Below are 15,690 nucleotides of genomic sequence, written 5' to 3' on the forward strand. Positions count from 1 at the left end.
CACTTATCTCTGTTAACATTCTAGAAATGCAGGGAAATCCGGGCACCATGAAATGCAGTGACTTGCAGTGATCCTCCTGGGGCCTTGTATAGAAAAGACCATCTCAGTTTTGTAGAGCAGGAAACTGAGGCTTGGTGATAGCAGATGTTCCCAGACAGAAAATGGTGGCACCTGGAGAGGTACTCAGGTCTCTGTGGAAAAAAGGACAGGAGTCCTTCTGCCACCCAGACTGTGTGGTCAGACATCTCTCTTGTGCTGTGCAGCCTTAGTTCTGCCTCCTGAGAGAGGTGATCTTCTCCCACTTCTTACAGGCAAGGCTCTTGCTAGCCTGAGGACCAGGAGCTTTCAGATTCTCTTGTTCCCAGGATATATCTCACCAATTCAGTAGGTGTGGGGATGGGCTAGCATTAGGAATAGGTATTAGCATCTGCATTAAAAGGCTCCTACTGACAGCTCATGCACTGTGACGGAACTAGAGGTGAGATACAGAGCAGGAGTCAACGGCCCTCCAGGACCTGTCAGCCTGAGTATGGGCAATGGCATTTTAGTTTGCAAAACCAGACACATAGAGGCCAGGTTTCCCCCATCCAACACTAGGCCACTATGCCTGCCACTGCTGTCTGCAAATGTAGGTTCCTGGGGCTCTGGCTGGTTTGTCCAATGGCTAAGCTTTCCCTAGGAATGGGTAACTGGAAAAATGTAGGAATTACATATGATTCCATCAATGACGGTTTTCCTATTAAAACATAACTTGTTAAAGCATAGAGCTTAGTTCAGAGTAAACATTTCAAACTTCTGAGAAGAAGTAGAGATTATAACATAGAGCAAGACTTTAAAAAGAGGTAGAAGCCTCTACCTACTGACTGGCATCACAAACACTGCCCTGAAATGCCAACTCATTTCAAATACTACTCTAGCCAACTGGGCCCTGCATCTGCTGCAAGGAGCATCCCTTACTTTCCCATCTCAATACAACTGTGAAAAGCCTAGCCTGGGACTCAGGCCTTTCCTTACTCCCTCTGGTTACCTAGCTTTAGCTCTGAGGCAGCCCAGATGACATGGGCCTCTAAGACTGGCTGCCCTTACTCTATACCCCAAAATCCCAGCCACTGCCTCACAGAACAGCTTTGTTGGATTCCTCTCCCTGGCCCCACACTCACTGCTGCCTCTCTCTTCCAAATCACAAATGCAAAAGATGGCCAAAGGTGCATGCTCTGTGACACGTTTCACTGTCAGACAAAACTGGATGACTGCTTTTTCTTATTTTTTCATTTAGAAGAATTTCCCTGGCAACTCTGTCTCTCCTTAGTCAACACCAGCTAACTTCATCCTCTCCCTTTATCAAGTCATTGTTTAGAGTAAATAATTCATTAACTGGTACAGTGATTTCAGAACCCTTTCACATAGAATCTTAAGGGGACTGTTTCCCTTGAAGAATGGGGTACACCAGAGGATTTAGGAAGAGAAGCGCCCATTGGGCCTTGGTCAGACTCTGCCAGGAGACAGGCAGCTATTTGTTAATTGACCCTACCCAGTACCTTCTGGGATTGGATTAAGTAACAAAAGGGGAGTTGGTTAGGCTGGAGCATTGCAACTCATTTCTTCCCTGCAGTCTCTCTCCTGAGGCAGCCCAGGTATGTGTTTGAGGCCTGGGACTTGCTGCCAGCATGAGACAAGCTCCAGTGGGGTCTATCCCCCTGATTCCTCAGTGCCCCAGGACCATCCTCTTTCATTTGAAAACATGTTATTTTGGCAAAAAGACTATGATCCAGAACTTTCTGGCTGATTTCCCCTTTCATTCCTCCTATTCCACTCTTAGGTGTTGGAAAAGCAATATATTTGATGCTTTCTCCATGTCCCATAAATGACTTTCTGGCAGAGGAGAGTGACTGTCCTTTGTCTGTGGCCCTGGAGTTGAGGCTAAGCCTTCCTTGAAGAAGGAACAGGAAAGAAAGACTTGCTGGACTTGCAGGGAGCTAGTGGCCAACTGAGCACTTGCTCGGCCTGAGAGGCCTGGGGAGAACCCAGGGCAGGTCTGCCTGGGAGAAAAGGGGTAAGGGAGGACTGCCTCCCAGCCTTCCCTCCCCACTGGTCTAGGCACATGCCAAGGCTTGAGGTCTCCTAGTCAAGGCCTCCTGTGCTTGGCTTCCTCCAGGGAGTATGCTGAGATAAAAGTTTTACAGATTCTTTCACTACATCATAAGGTAGGTTAGTTTGTGTTCCTGATCCACGCAGCATGTTATCTTTGTACCTGGTAAGGAGTGAAATGGCTTCCAATTTTAAGGACTGGCTGCTTTTCATTCATACCTTTCCACCATCCCTGTCTCATGGGTGAGCACATTTCCTGGATTTAAAATGTATGGGACAGCCTGTGAGAATTACAGATTCCAGGGAAGGGTCCCTTTTGGCATGAGGAGTCTGATGGCCAGAGCTAATCAGGTGTGGAAGAGGTTGCCTAGAGAGGATCCCCATCTACATGGAATGCCCCCTTCGTGGGGATGGCTGGCACAGCTCACACACAGAGGCACTACTTCAGTCCTCCCATTACCAAACTCCATGGCACACATGCCACCACTGTGTCTTGCCCACAAACATGCACACAGAGTATTGATCTGTCTGATGTTTCAGGGACCCTGCCATGTCATGGAAGAGTTCACCCACATCTCTGCCTGGTACATGGGCAGGGGATAGATGCGTGTCCATGGGTCTCCTTCACATAGAGTTGTCACCTGAACAAGAAACCCTTATCCGGAAGCCCAGTGCACCTCCCACCTCACAGGCCACCAGCAAGTTGCTCACATCCAGACAGGAGATGCTAGTCCCATAGGTGCAGTGGGAGGATCTGCAGATGACTATAGCTCTTGGCCCTTCCATATAGCAAGTGACAGGAAGCTAGGAGGGTTGCAGCTGGCTGTTGCCATTCCACTCGGGGTTGAGAGGACAAGCCCACACAGGCACCAGAAGTTCAGGGGCCCCATGTGGACTTCAGGCCTTTGGTCTGGGACCCCAGGGAGGGTGCTCTGACAGTCTGCCCAAATGGCCAGCAGGCAGGCATCCTCCCAGATGGCAGTGAGAAAGGGCCCCGCACAGCCTTCCTGAGAATGGGATTCCTACTAGAACAAGCCTGTTTCCCAGGATGCCTCCTGCTTCACCCAGGACTCAGACCACAACTGGACTAGGGAAGAACTTGTTCTCCACAGATGAGCCTGACCAAGTTCTGGGCCCACTCTCCCATTCTCCTGCTGGGTCACACGGGTGAGGCCTGTACACACCACACAAGTCTCCACACCAAGGAGAGTCAGCGGGGCTCACTCTAAGCCCCTCCACCTCACACCATCTGGCAGGGCAAGGGCAGGGGAGGGACAGGGCCAGCCTTGAGTAGGCCTGAGTTGATGGCAAAGCGTAGGCCTTTGCCCTGTCTCACCCCCTTGCTTCTGGGGTTTGCTTTGCCTTTCTGAGAGCACAGCAATGCCTATTCATCCTGCCCAAAACCCTGCTCCAACCTAGCTGTGTGACCTTCAGGCCTTGGGATAGTACACAGCAAATGTCTGCCACCCCAGTACTGCCACTGGCCTGGGAGGCCAGACCACAGACTACACTGAGTGTCACCTGGCCCATTCCACCTGTTCCAAGCTGGGGGAGGAGCATGTTCACTTGGGCTTATCAGCAGAGCCAGGGTACCCCAACCCCTGACTAGGATATTATGGATACCTATGCCCAGAGCCCCTCCACTGCCAAGTTTCCACAATTGTTTTGAAATAATTCCCAACAGATACCCCCACCCTCACCCAGTGTTGCGTCTCACTCCTGTCACGGAAATGACAGCTCCCAGCCCTGGGCAATGTGCTCCTGCAAGGACAGCTGTGGTGACCAGAATGACAGCTTTGCTACTAGCATTTTTCACATGAACATGGCTACTCTCAGGCCTAGGTTGCACAGAGCATGGCTGCTGGATCAAATGTGGGTCCCAGTTGGATGACAACCCCATGTTCAAGGCTGGGAAGTCCTACTCAGCCCCACTTCTACTCAGGACCAGTAGCTTTCAACTGTAAATGTGCATCCCCTATAATGCACTACGATGCACAAGCAGCCCCTGCTCACCCCTAAAGAGTAGCAAAAGTATCAAAGCCATTGTCCCCTCTGACCAGAGGCCCTGGTTTGTGTCTGCCCAGTGACCAGCCTGAAGATAGAGGCAACCCAATCCAGGTCCATGCAGGTCTCTGTGATGCAGAGCATGCCCAGCTTACCATCCTGATGCACAAAGGCAAGGACAACGCTGGGCCCTGACTTGCTAAGATGGAAGCAAGAGCTTAGGGCCAAAACTCAGCAGTCCCAGCTCTTGGGGACAATGACCCAGGAAGTGATGCAAGACACCCTGAGTTGGGTGTGACAAGTACACCTTGACACACAAACTGCACAGGGAGGTGGGGAATCTGAGCCAGCTTCCTCCACAAAGCACAGAAGGCTGCCAAAAGCCCAGGCTGGATAGGGAGCATCACAGTGCTGGGACAGGTGCAATTTTCACTTAGCCAGCATCACTACCAGCTTCGGGCTTCTCTCCCCTGGCCTCTCACCTTGCAGCTTTGAGATCCCAGGCCTCTCAGGGCTCTGGCTGAGGGCTGTGAGCCAGAGGCTGAGGTAGCCAGGCCTGCCTTGGGCTGTCACTCAGGGCTGAGCTCTGCTGAAGGATCTGGGAGGTCAGCAGGCACCTGTGTCCACCCAGCTGTCCATACAGATCCCTGTCTGCACAGGAGCTCCTGCATTTCAATAGGGCCATCCCAGGCACCCTAGGATTTGAGACTAGCCTCCTCTGTATGGTCCCTTCCCTGGTGCACCTACCACAGCCCACTCTGATGACCCCCTGTCAAGGAGGTGTGACTGAGAAGGGAAGGGGTGGAGATCCCTTCTTCATTCCTCTCAGGCCCCTGTAAAAACTGGGACCTGTCCTTGCCAGCCAGGTCTCAGGGACCTCAGGGTTCAGTGTTGGAATGGGTCTGGGCTCAGATTTCAACCAGTAACCAGCAAATCATGGGGAGACTCAGAAGAGGAGCCCCCTAGCAGGCCTAACCACACCCCTAAACCACCCAGCCTGGCCCCCTCCTCTGCCCCAGCTGGCTCCAGGCCAAACCCTGGTTCCTGAGGAGCCTCAAAGGCTGGACTTGGGGTGTCCCGCGGAAATCCTGGTGGGATGGAAAATCCCCAGCAGTTGTGAGGCTGCACTTCTCCCACCTGCTGTGGGTCAGCCAGGCCGCTGCTTCCTGCTTCCCTTTGATGTCTCCTCGTGCGAGGGAGGGGTCAGTACCCCTCTAGGCTTGGGCAGGCACACACTCCACTCAGCTGCAGCCGTGGAGTTGGTGCTTCTAGGGCCTGGGTATGCTAGAAGGCAGGGGAGTCAGGCAGGGGACCTGGTGGGGGTGGGGAGAGAGGCTGAGGTGGAAAGACCCCACGCAGCTCCCTAGGCCTCTGCAGACGGCTCCTAAGCAAGGGGGCAGGAGGGGCTGCCCTGAGCCCACCAAAGGTTGTAGCCACTCATACAGGGCTGTTTGATCTGAGAAGGAGGCGCCATGACCTCTGTTTAGACAAGGAAAATGAAGACTCTGGAAAATCTAAGCACGTCACACACATGGCCTCCACGGGGGTCTTCCTCTGGTGTCTGGGGAACTTCCCCATAGAGGTTTCAATAATTGCCATCCTTTGTTGATCCTCCATGCAGGCACTGGGCCCTAGCCCCTGCCTGTGCCATCACTATTTCACAGGAGAACACCACACTGAGACTCTGCCTCTGGTTGCCCCGCTCTGGGTATTGAGGTAGAGGTCACACAGCCAGGCCAGTGGCCCTGGTGTCAGGGTTCCACACCACAGCAGCAATAGCAGCCAGTGCTCGCTCACTGAAGCCAGGCACTCATCTTGGGCTGCACCTGGGTGAGCTCTGGACCTGCCTCCTGACCCTAGGGCTGCCTATTTTGTTTATTTCCACACACCATGTGCCTAAGCCCAGCTGGGGCTGGCATACAAATTGGGTGGCCTGGCTCTGAACTGCTATTGGGTACTGTGGCAGTGTCCACCTATATCATACCTATATACTTGCCCTCCCCCACACACAGCCCACCTGGCCCACCCCACAAAGAGAGATGGCACTCCAGGTGGAGAGGGCTGGGCCAGAGGTCATGTAGCAAGGTCAGGTTGGAAGCAGAGGTGGGGCTAGGGCCACCCCACACAGGCCTCTCTCACAGGCTGTCCCCCACTGGGCCTATGGCTCTGAGAGTAGGGGTCTGATCCGGAGAGCAGGGGAGCCTTCAGGTCCCTGGGTTGGAATCCTGGAGTCCTGGGCTGCAGTGTTTTGAGGGGCAGTCCTCCTCCTCCCCAGTGGCACATCTGGCCTAGAAGTTGGGTGGTCTGGCCCGAGGCCTGCTCTGGTGCGAAGGCCTGAGACCCTAAGGAGAGCTACAGGTGGCTCAAGGGCCTGCCCCTCCTCCTTTTCTGTGCAAACAGCTCAGCTTGCTGACTTTGATGCAGTGGTTTAGGCCAAGCTTTGAAGTCAGTCCTTGGGGGACGTTCCTAGCAGCCTTTGCACAGATATCTCCCACTCCAACCCTAAGATTCAGTGCCACCTCAGGACTGCCCCTATCCGCAGAGCTTGAGGCCTTTAGGTCAGCCTTGGGAAGAGGTGCCTGAGTGGGGTGGAGGAAGCCCACTCTTGGGAAATGGGGAGCACAGGGGAGGAGGAAGACACTGCCTTGGAATGACACTCCCAGAGACCTCTGTCCTGCCTACCTGCATTCTGCTAAAAGTTTTGGGTCACCTTGTTTTATGGTCCTTGTCCCAGCACTAGACTTGCACAGGAAGAACAGAATGAATGATGTGGAAATCTGTTAGCAGTGGTATCTTCTAGGTTCTCAAGCATCCACGTATTTTAGGAACAAAACAAGCCAGCAGGTGCAGAGGTCACATAGCCTCCTGAGAGGGCCAGGACAGAGTGAGTAGCTGCAGGGGCAGCTGCCCTTTGCACTTGGGCCAAGAGTGCCAGAGACTTAGTCTCATTTGTTTACAGAAGGCTGATGGGTGGTATTTGGTTCCTGAGCAGCCCAGGAGGGGAGGGGAAGCACTGCATTCTCAGTGTGGTGCTTGGCCCTCCCAGGTGCCTAGTTGTGGCCTGCCACTGAGCACCCACCCCTGCCTATCCAGCCCCTTCCCTGGGGAAGGTTCCCAACTGCTCCAACCTCTGGTACTCCTAGGCTGCCTCACCCAATGATGACAGTGACTAGCCTCAGAACCTGGCTGCTTGGAAGACCTTTGTCCAAGCAGAGAACTGGTGAGGAAGGTGAGCCTTCCAAGGGGCAGCCCTGCCTCTCCTCCCCTCATCTAGCCTGCTTCTGTCTGGGTTGAAGGCAGAGCAGGGACAATCACTCTTCCGGGGTTAGAACTAGGGGAGCAGGGACAAAAGCTGGCAGCCCTCTCCAGCATGACAGGATGTGGAGGGCTGGTCTCTCCAGAGACTGGGCTAAACTCTGTTGTGTCAAGTGTCCGGTGACCTCAAGCAAGTCATTCCATGTGGCTGAGCTGCTCTTTGCTGCATCTGCACGTGTGTGTAGTGTCTTCCTCCCTGTAGGAATGTTACAAGGATTAAATGATATCAAGTCTGAGGCTGCCCTGTGGCTGCTGTCTCAACTACTTGGCATGGAACATATGCCAGACCAAAAGAGCTCTATCTCTCTCCCTGAGAAAAGCTGGGGTCCTAGGAACTACAGTTGTGTAAGATAAGAACAGAGGCTGGGTCCTGGGAACAGCCACTGGACCCAGTGGGGGGGTCTCAGCGCCCATCACAAAGAAGGTGGGCCTAGGGAAGAACAAGAAGTAACATGTCAAAGGTGGGACAGAACCCACCTCCTGGCAGGGAGTGAGGCAAATGTATGTGCATGTTCATATATGTGTCAGAATGCATATTTGTCAGTGTATGTGTGTCAGTGCACATAGGTATAAGGGCTGTCTCTCAGAATTCCTCAGGGGTTTCCATTTGATCCCAGTGGTTGAAGATGGAGTATGATCCCAAACCCCTTAGGTGGATATGGCCTGGCAGGGGGTCAGCAGGAGGGAGCTCCCTGTCTCCTTGGCTTCCAGCTTCCAGGCTTTGGCACTCCCACTGTTAGGAGCAGGTATCTTTGGGGGCACAGAAGCGTAAGCCACTGTTTCCAGCTGGGTTTTGTCATGTGTAGGTCCCAGCTGCTTTAAGCCAACCTTAAAGGTTCATTTGGGAGTCACGGATATGTGTCAACAAAAGCCGACCAGACCATCAATGAAGTGGGCAAAAGCTCTAGATGAAGTCTTAGTTCAGGTATCAGGATATGCTGGGTGAGGGAAATAATGGAGGCACCTTTGTTCTAGATGCCTGCAGATTCCTGACAACACTTGGGGTGGAGGCTGTGCAGACCTGGTGCAGAGTCTGTGCTGGCCTCTGGCCTCTCACAGCCTTGGGAGGGGTGCTCAGAGCTCAGCTGTGTTTAAAAATTAGCAAGTGGAGGAGTTAGAGGATCTGCAGTTAACCCCTTGAGTCTCGGAAGGGTGTTTGAGCTGCTAATCAGGAAGGAGAGATGACAAGAAAAAGAGCTGCGATCCACTGCCCTTACAGTGACCACCCATCCTGACATCTTTGGCTCAGGCCTCTGTGGGCAGTCCACTGAAGCTCCCTGCCCCCACTGAGTCCTGATGTTGACAGCCTCTTTGTTTTTTCATCTCAGCCTATTCAAGGCCATTTTTCAGCTTGCTTGGCTTTGTATTAAAGTTGGGGGGATTTCTCTATCCTTTCGAGGTTATAAAATACCTCAGGAAGGACGAGGCCTCCCTGAGGGAGTCAACCCAGCTTGTTCCCTGCATGTACTGTGGAGAGGTCCTCTTTACTGCCACAGTTCCAAGGGTGAAACAGAGAACCAGGTGGGGAAGAGGGTCTCTCCCCATCTGTCCAGGGGAAAGGCAGCCCATAGGGAGGCACAAAGGCAGGGAACATTCCACTAGGGCAATTTGCAGGCCAGTGGCCATCCACCGCCAGCAATCAGAGAATCACAAGCACTGGATCCAATGTGACCTCTGCCAGGACCATTACCCCTAGGTCCTCTTTTCCATCCCTCTTTCCCAGTTCTCCTGGCTTTCTTGCCATCTCTCTGGCTCTATGCTCAGTCTCCTTGGCAGGTTCTCCCTCCTGGCATAGCCACTAAATGCCAGTGCCTTTCTCTATGCAAACCATTTCCGTAAGCTGTTCCCTCAGCACCAAGGGCTTCCGGACCACCTGTGAGGCCCTGACTCCCCCAAAATGTCTCTATAACCCAGCCAGACCCACCCCACATTTCAGTCACCTGCCCCCACCTCCTCTCCACAGCCTCCATCATTTTATACCCCAGTCTACTGAAGGTCCCTGTCTGTCACCCACCCTTTCAGTGGCACAAGCCAGAAGCTCTGGGGTCATTTCTGATACACCCCCTTCCTCACCACCCGCATCAAGTCCATCACCAAGCCAGGCTTACTTCACCCATCCATAGTTCTAGAGGTTCCCTGCTTCCCTCCATCCATATTGCCACTGCCCTGGTAGGCCACCGTTTCTCTGTACTGCAGGCACCTCCTAATTGGCGTTCTCACATTCCCTGCCCCATTCCAATCAATTATCTACTCAGTGGACAGAAATCCTTTCAAAGTTTAGAGACCTGTGGGTCTTGCTTAATCCTGCAGCTGCCTTTCTGGTAGTTCAGATTCTTGGCTTCTTTCCATCCCAGGTGCTCACGGGCTCCCTACCACCAGAGGGCCCTTGGCCTGCCCCTGCCACTCTCCCCAGGGGAGTTTCTCAGACCCCAGGCTAGTTCCAGTGGGTTCCTGCTATACACCTTCTGTGCTCTCAGGCCTCAACACTCCCCTCAGGGTGCAAATGGTCCTTCAACATTAGTCTTTCTCCCCTTTGTCCACAAACCCTCAGAGGCCAGGCAGGTCCCTGCTCCTATCAAATCCCTCCCGCTGGGCCAGGGTCTAGTACCTGGTGAGTGTTTGACAAATATTTCTTGAATGACTGCATCCCTAAAATGAGGCAATGATCATTTCCCCTGCCTGTCAGACATAATTCACTGCCTGGGAAGGCACTGTGCTGTGTAGATGCAGCAAGCTGGCTAAAATCAACTGTAGCATGGCCTATGTCACAAGCAGGTTGTGGTGCCCATATGCTCAATAATGAGGCCCACTGAACTCTCCTGGTTCCCAGAAGCCTCATAAGCAAGCACACTCAGTGAAGGAACAGGAAGTCCTTTCTGGAGTAGGGGGAGAGAAAGGCTTCCAGTTAGCCATAGAGGGGAATGGCTCCTTACTCAATCTTAAGAGTCATTTGCTGCAAGACTACTTTCTGTCATATCACCAGATAGCCCTCAGTCTATACTCTATGATCCGCTCATGAATATCTGGTCTGGCTCTGCATTCCAGTCAGGCCCTTTTCTGAGAGGACCACAAGTCATAGCCCAGGGCTACCTGTATGGCCACCTGTCTTAACAACTCAGATGCACGCCCTCCACAACTGCTCTTAGCACCCGCAGGCCTGGGCCCTCTCTCCCTGCCCTGAAGCCAGCCAGACCCTGGGTGGGGGCCGAGTCTGGCCAAGCAGCAGTGTGTGGAGCTGGGCCTGGGCCTAAGCTGGGAATAAGCTTGTTTTGCTAGGCAGTGGCCCCCCATCGAGTCCCCATTCTCTAATGCTAATTGCTACAATTAGCAGGAGAAAGGCCTTTTAGATCCATTTCTTCTCCTGGCTGAGGCCCGGGCAGCTAGGGAGGTTGAGCCCAAGGCTTTTCGGAGGAGCAGGGATTCTTCCATAAATGAGGCTCCATTTAAATTGCAAACAAGAGCCTCGCCCAGCCGTAGGAAAGGCTCTGGGAGAAAGGCTTTTAGTTCCGCAGACAGAACTGCCAGAGACTGGGTGCGCTCCAGCCTCATGGGCCTTCCTGGATGGTCTGACTGGAACCCTGGGTTATCCAGGCTCTTGCCAGTAACCTAGACATGCTGGGGCCGGTCAGTTCAGAGGAGCATGGCACAGGCTGATAGAGGCACCAGAAGGAAAGGCAGTATTAGAGGCCACTCCTTGCCCTCCCATCCAGGCCTGCTCTGAGGGAAACCTTTCTCGTCCTCCTCCTGGAGTGTACTGCAAACCTGGATCCAGTATCCGCTGAGAACCACTCATTCATCAGTCTGCACTAACTGGAGAAGGTGAGCAGGCCCAGCCTGGCCTCTCTAGGCCACCTCCAACTTGGTCAAGCCACAGGTGCCCATGCCATAGACGGCTGAGGGACTGCAGCTGAAACGTAGTTCCAACTAAACCCCTGGGTGGCAGCCCATAGGTTGTGGGACTGGAAATACTTGCCAAACTCAAATTATGCTGCTGACCAGGGAAGAGGGTACTCTGATTGGCCAGGCCTGGGACGGGGTCTTTCTCACAGAGGTAGTGAGGCTATGGGTGTTAGAAGTGGCAGGATGCAAGCCAGGGCCTGCTGCATTTAAAGAGCCAGAGCAGAGATACCATCCCAGTCCCAAGAGCTGGTCTAAGGACGTGGTTGTCATCTGGGGTGCCCCCCAGGGGACATATGGCAATGTCTGGAGACATTTTTGGCTATCACAACTATGGGAGGATTACTAATATCTACTAGGTAAAGACCAGGCAGGATGCTAAATATCTTACAATATAAATGACAGCCCCTTACAACAAAGATACATCCTGTCCCAAGCATTACCAGTGTGGTTGGCTAAGAAACCCTGGTTGTAAGGGGTCAGATTTTGACATGCTATTTGCTTTCTCACTGAGTTGTCAAAATGGATGCACACTTTCCTGGCCTGACCTCTTCATTCATTCAATAAATGAATGAAACCATTCAACAGAAATCTGTGACACACCCACCACGTGCGGACCCTATACAGAAGACACATATGCTCTCTTGGGGCCTCCCTTCCGGTGGAAGAGATAGGCAGCCAACAAATAAGTAGATGCCTAAGAAACTAGAAAAGCATAGCCTGTGCTTTGCAGAGACTTGAAATGTAGTCCTCAGCTAGTGAGTGACTAAAGGGGATGACAGATATGGCAGGTCAGACCAAAATTTCCTGTGAGATTTAAATAATAAGAAGGAATTGTCAAGGGAAGATCACCAGAAAGGACAAGCCAGGCAGAGGTGGTGAAGGCCCTGGGGTAGGAGGGATACTTGGCAGATTTAACAAAGAAGAAGAAGGCTGGCAGAGCCAAAGCTCAGTGAGGGAGGACAGTGGTCAGAGAGGTAAGCAGGGCAGATCTTGTAAAAACCTGATGGAATTTGAATTTTATTTCCTAGAAATAGAAGTCATTAGAGGGTATCTGGCAGGAGACTCATGGACGCACATTCATTCGTTCATTCTTGGCTTTTGGGACTCTGCACAGAGTTGATCACAGCCCTCAGCCTATGAAACACCATCACCCTGTAAGGGTCTGCATAAAGGCACCTCTCTCTTCCTCTCCATGCTTTTCCACTTCATCTCTATCCTCTATCCTTGCTCCCCTCCTTGCACAAACAGCTGCTCCAGGGTAATTTATTTATATCATTGTGTGTGTGTGCACTCACGAGCACTCCCTAGTACTGCATGTCTGGGTGGTGTGTAATTTTAATTTAAATACACAGTCATGTACTGAGGCACTCATTCTGTTTGGCATTTGTGTCACTCAGCACTGTGTTTCCACACGTCTCTATCTCGTGAAGTGTACATCTAGTCCCCTGCTCCTAACCACAGTGACCAGCTCCAACTGCCCACCCCCATCGTCCATGCTGCCCTGAGCATGCACACACACAGCCTCTCGTTGTTCTGGGTGAGAACTGCTCCAGCATGTTTACTCAGGAGGGAAACTGCTGGGCCACAGGTATAAAATATTTTATTTGAGGAAGAAGTACTGGCTGGCTCTCCAGAATGTCTGTGCCTGTCTCCGTCCCCACCTGCAGCACACAGGGAGGCTTGTTCCCTGCCTTCTGCCAACACTTGGCCTTATCCTACTTTCTAATGCTTCTCCTACGAAGAATAGCTGTTGCTTTCATTTACATTTCTCTGATAACTGATTAGCTTGGGCAAATTTTAATCTATTTGTTAACCCTCCTGCAAACTGCCAATCTTCCTACCTTTATCTTAATGATGTGTGGTGCTTTCTGGTATATTTTAGCTGTTGTTCCCTTCTCAACTTTAATTGTTTCAAATACCTTGTAACTAGTCATGGCACAGTTACATTCATGAGTGTAAAAGTGAAAAAGGCAAATCATTTCCTTAGTATTATTATGAAAACAGTCCTGACCATTGCCATGATGGACTTACTTAACAGAAATCCTTAATCCATAATCATTAATGTATTCAAATGCATACGTTTTAGTCTTGAGGTTTGTGCTTTCTGGATCCTGTTTAATAACCCCATGGCCACCCTGGCCCTGGAGATTATTCATTTTTTTCTCCTATTAAACAAATGGCAACTACCTTTTGCTTTCAAATCTTTAGTCCATTTGGAGCCTACTTTTCCTAGGGGTTCAGTTAGGAATCCATATTCCTATTCCTCCATTTTAGGGCTGGCCTTCCAACATCATCTTCTGAACAGTCCCCATTGATATGTGGTGCCACCTTTATCACATGTCCCCTTCCTCTAGACTTGGAGTTACCTCTGAGCTCTCTTCTGGGCCTCTGTCACTACACTGCTCTGATTGCTGAAGCTTGGCGTGTGCCCTGGTATCTGCCAGCAGAAGTCCTCTGCTCTCCTTTTTAAAAGTTCAGTTGGCATTTACAAATATTTTTCTTCCACATACATTTTAGAATATGTTTGTTAAATTACTCAAGCCCTCCAACTGGAAGTTGGAGTGGAGTCCTATTGAACTTACAGATTTGGAAAATCCTGACATCATTCTAATGCTAAGTTGCCCCATTCAAGAAAATAAAATGTCTCTGCATATGGAAAGATCTCCCTCTATATCCCTCCAATAGAGTTTTAGAATTTTTTTCCATAAAAGTCATCATCTTTGTTAATTCCTAGACTGGTATAAATTTTGTTGCTATTCTGATTGCTGTCTTAATCTCTATTATGCTTTTGTTTAGCATAAAGAAATGTGGTTTGTTTTTGTTTTTTGTTTTGAGTACACTGATCTTATATCTAAAACCTCTCTGAAATTTGAAATCTCTCTTTAGTTGTAAGTTTCTTAATTTTTTTTTCCATGTAGCCCAGTCATTTTCAAAGTGTAGTCTGGGGATTCCAGAGAGCCCCCCAGACCCTTTCAGGAAAGGTCAGAAACATTTTCATAATAATACTTAGACATTATTTGCCGTTTCTTTCATTCTCACAAAGATAAAGGGTTTTCCAGAGGCAGCACACCATGACCCCACTGGAATATGTGCTTGTATAGTTCTGCTTTAAACATTTCTTAGTTTTAACTTCTAAGATGGTAACCATCAATAGATAGAATCTCTATCAAGAAAAGCCCTTTAGGGGTTTCAGTAATTTTTAAGAACACAACGGGTCGTAACACCAAAATGTTTGAGAACCTTTATGGAGACCATCAATCCTATGAGCTACACTAAGTTTTATGACTTCCTATCTGATCCTCACATCTCCATTTCGTTTTCTTGTATTAGGGTATAGCCAAGATGACATCCTTGGCCTACTCCTTATCTTAAAGAGAATTACATATTTTTAATTTCTCTATCAAGTTTACTGAAAAGTTAAGTTTTGGTTTATAACTTGTATCAAGTTGAAGAAGTTCCTCTCTAGTCCGGGCTTGCTAAGTGGTGTCCTCCACTATCCCCAAATCACACACAGGCGTTAAACTTTATCACATCATTTTTTCAGCCTCTATTGAGAGAACCATATGGTTTTTCTCCTGTAGCCTTTTAATGTGAATTATATGGATAAAGTTTCTGATATTGGATCATCTTTGCATTCCTAAGAGAAATCCCACTTGTTTAAGAATTGTTTAATATATATTACTGGATTTGGTTAGCTAACGTTGTACACGGAACTTCTGCATCTACATTCATAAGGGAAATTCTTTATAGTTTTCCTGTGCTCTCTATCTGAATTTGGACATGCTCTGATTCGCAATTTAAAAAGATCCCTCTAGCTGGAGCATAAATCCTGAAACAGACCCACTTTTCTCCTCAGCATGTTAGGAAACACATTAAAATACAACCATAATCAAGCAACTCAATCCTTAAATTTTTCTCCTAGTGAGTATCTGGAAAACAGGTGCAGAAATGGATCATTTGAGACACCATAGAAATCTGGTTAATCCTGCCTGCCTGCTTTCCTTCAAGTACTGACTGAGCAAGGCTGTGTATCAGGCTCTTGGCTGGGTACAGGGCAGGCAGCAGAAAACAAAACAGAGTTCCTCCCTGGGAGCTTTTGGTCTAGCAAGAGGGGCACCACAATATAGAAAGAACTGGTAAATGCACATCAAATGTGGATATTATCAGGAAAGTTTTTATACGTTGTGATAATCTAAGACAGAACTTTCATACCCAGAACAGTTCTGTGGGAAGGCACTCTTACCCCCAATTTTATAAGGCTATTTGACCTGCTCAGGGACCACAGTGGGGCACTGGGATCTGAACGCAGTGATGGCCCTTCAAGCCTACTACCCAGACTGAGACCTCCATCCAATCGACTCTCATCCCCAATATGACCAAGAC

The 15,690-nt window shown here is 50.1% G+C and overlaps 2 protein-coding genes across 5 annotated transcripts in view; one reads left to right on the plus strand and one right to left on the minus strand.

The window, feature by feature from the left end:
• The window catches only part of KCNQ1 (potassium voltage-gated channel subfamily Q member 1), a 395,418-nt gene that overhangs the window by 227,664 nt on the left and 152,064 nt on the right, over nt 1–15,690 (plus strand). The window lies entirely within an intron of this gene.
• Nucleotides 1–15,690, minus strand: part of LOC140713166 (uncharacterized) — a 46,156-nt gene that overhangs the window by 19,736 nt on the left and 10,730 nt on the right. The gene's annotated exons all lie outside the window — the stretch shown is intronic.

Source organism: Chlorocebus sabaeus, chromosome 1 (genome assembly GCF_047675955.1).
Source record: "Chlorocebus sabaeus isolate Y175 chromosome 1, mChlSab1.0.hap1, whole genome shotgun sequence".
Lineage (NCBI taxonomy): Eukaryota > Metazoa > Chordata > Mammalia > Primates > Cercopithecidae > Chlorocebus > Chlorocebus sabaeus.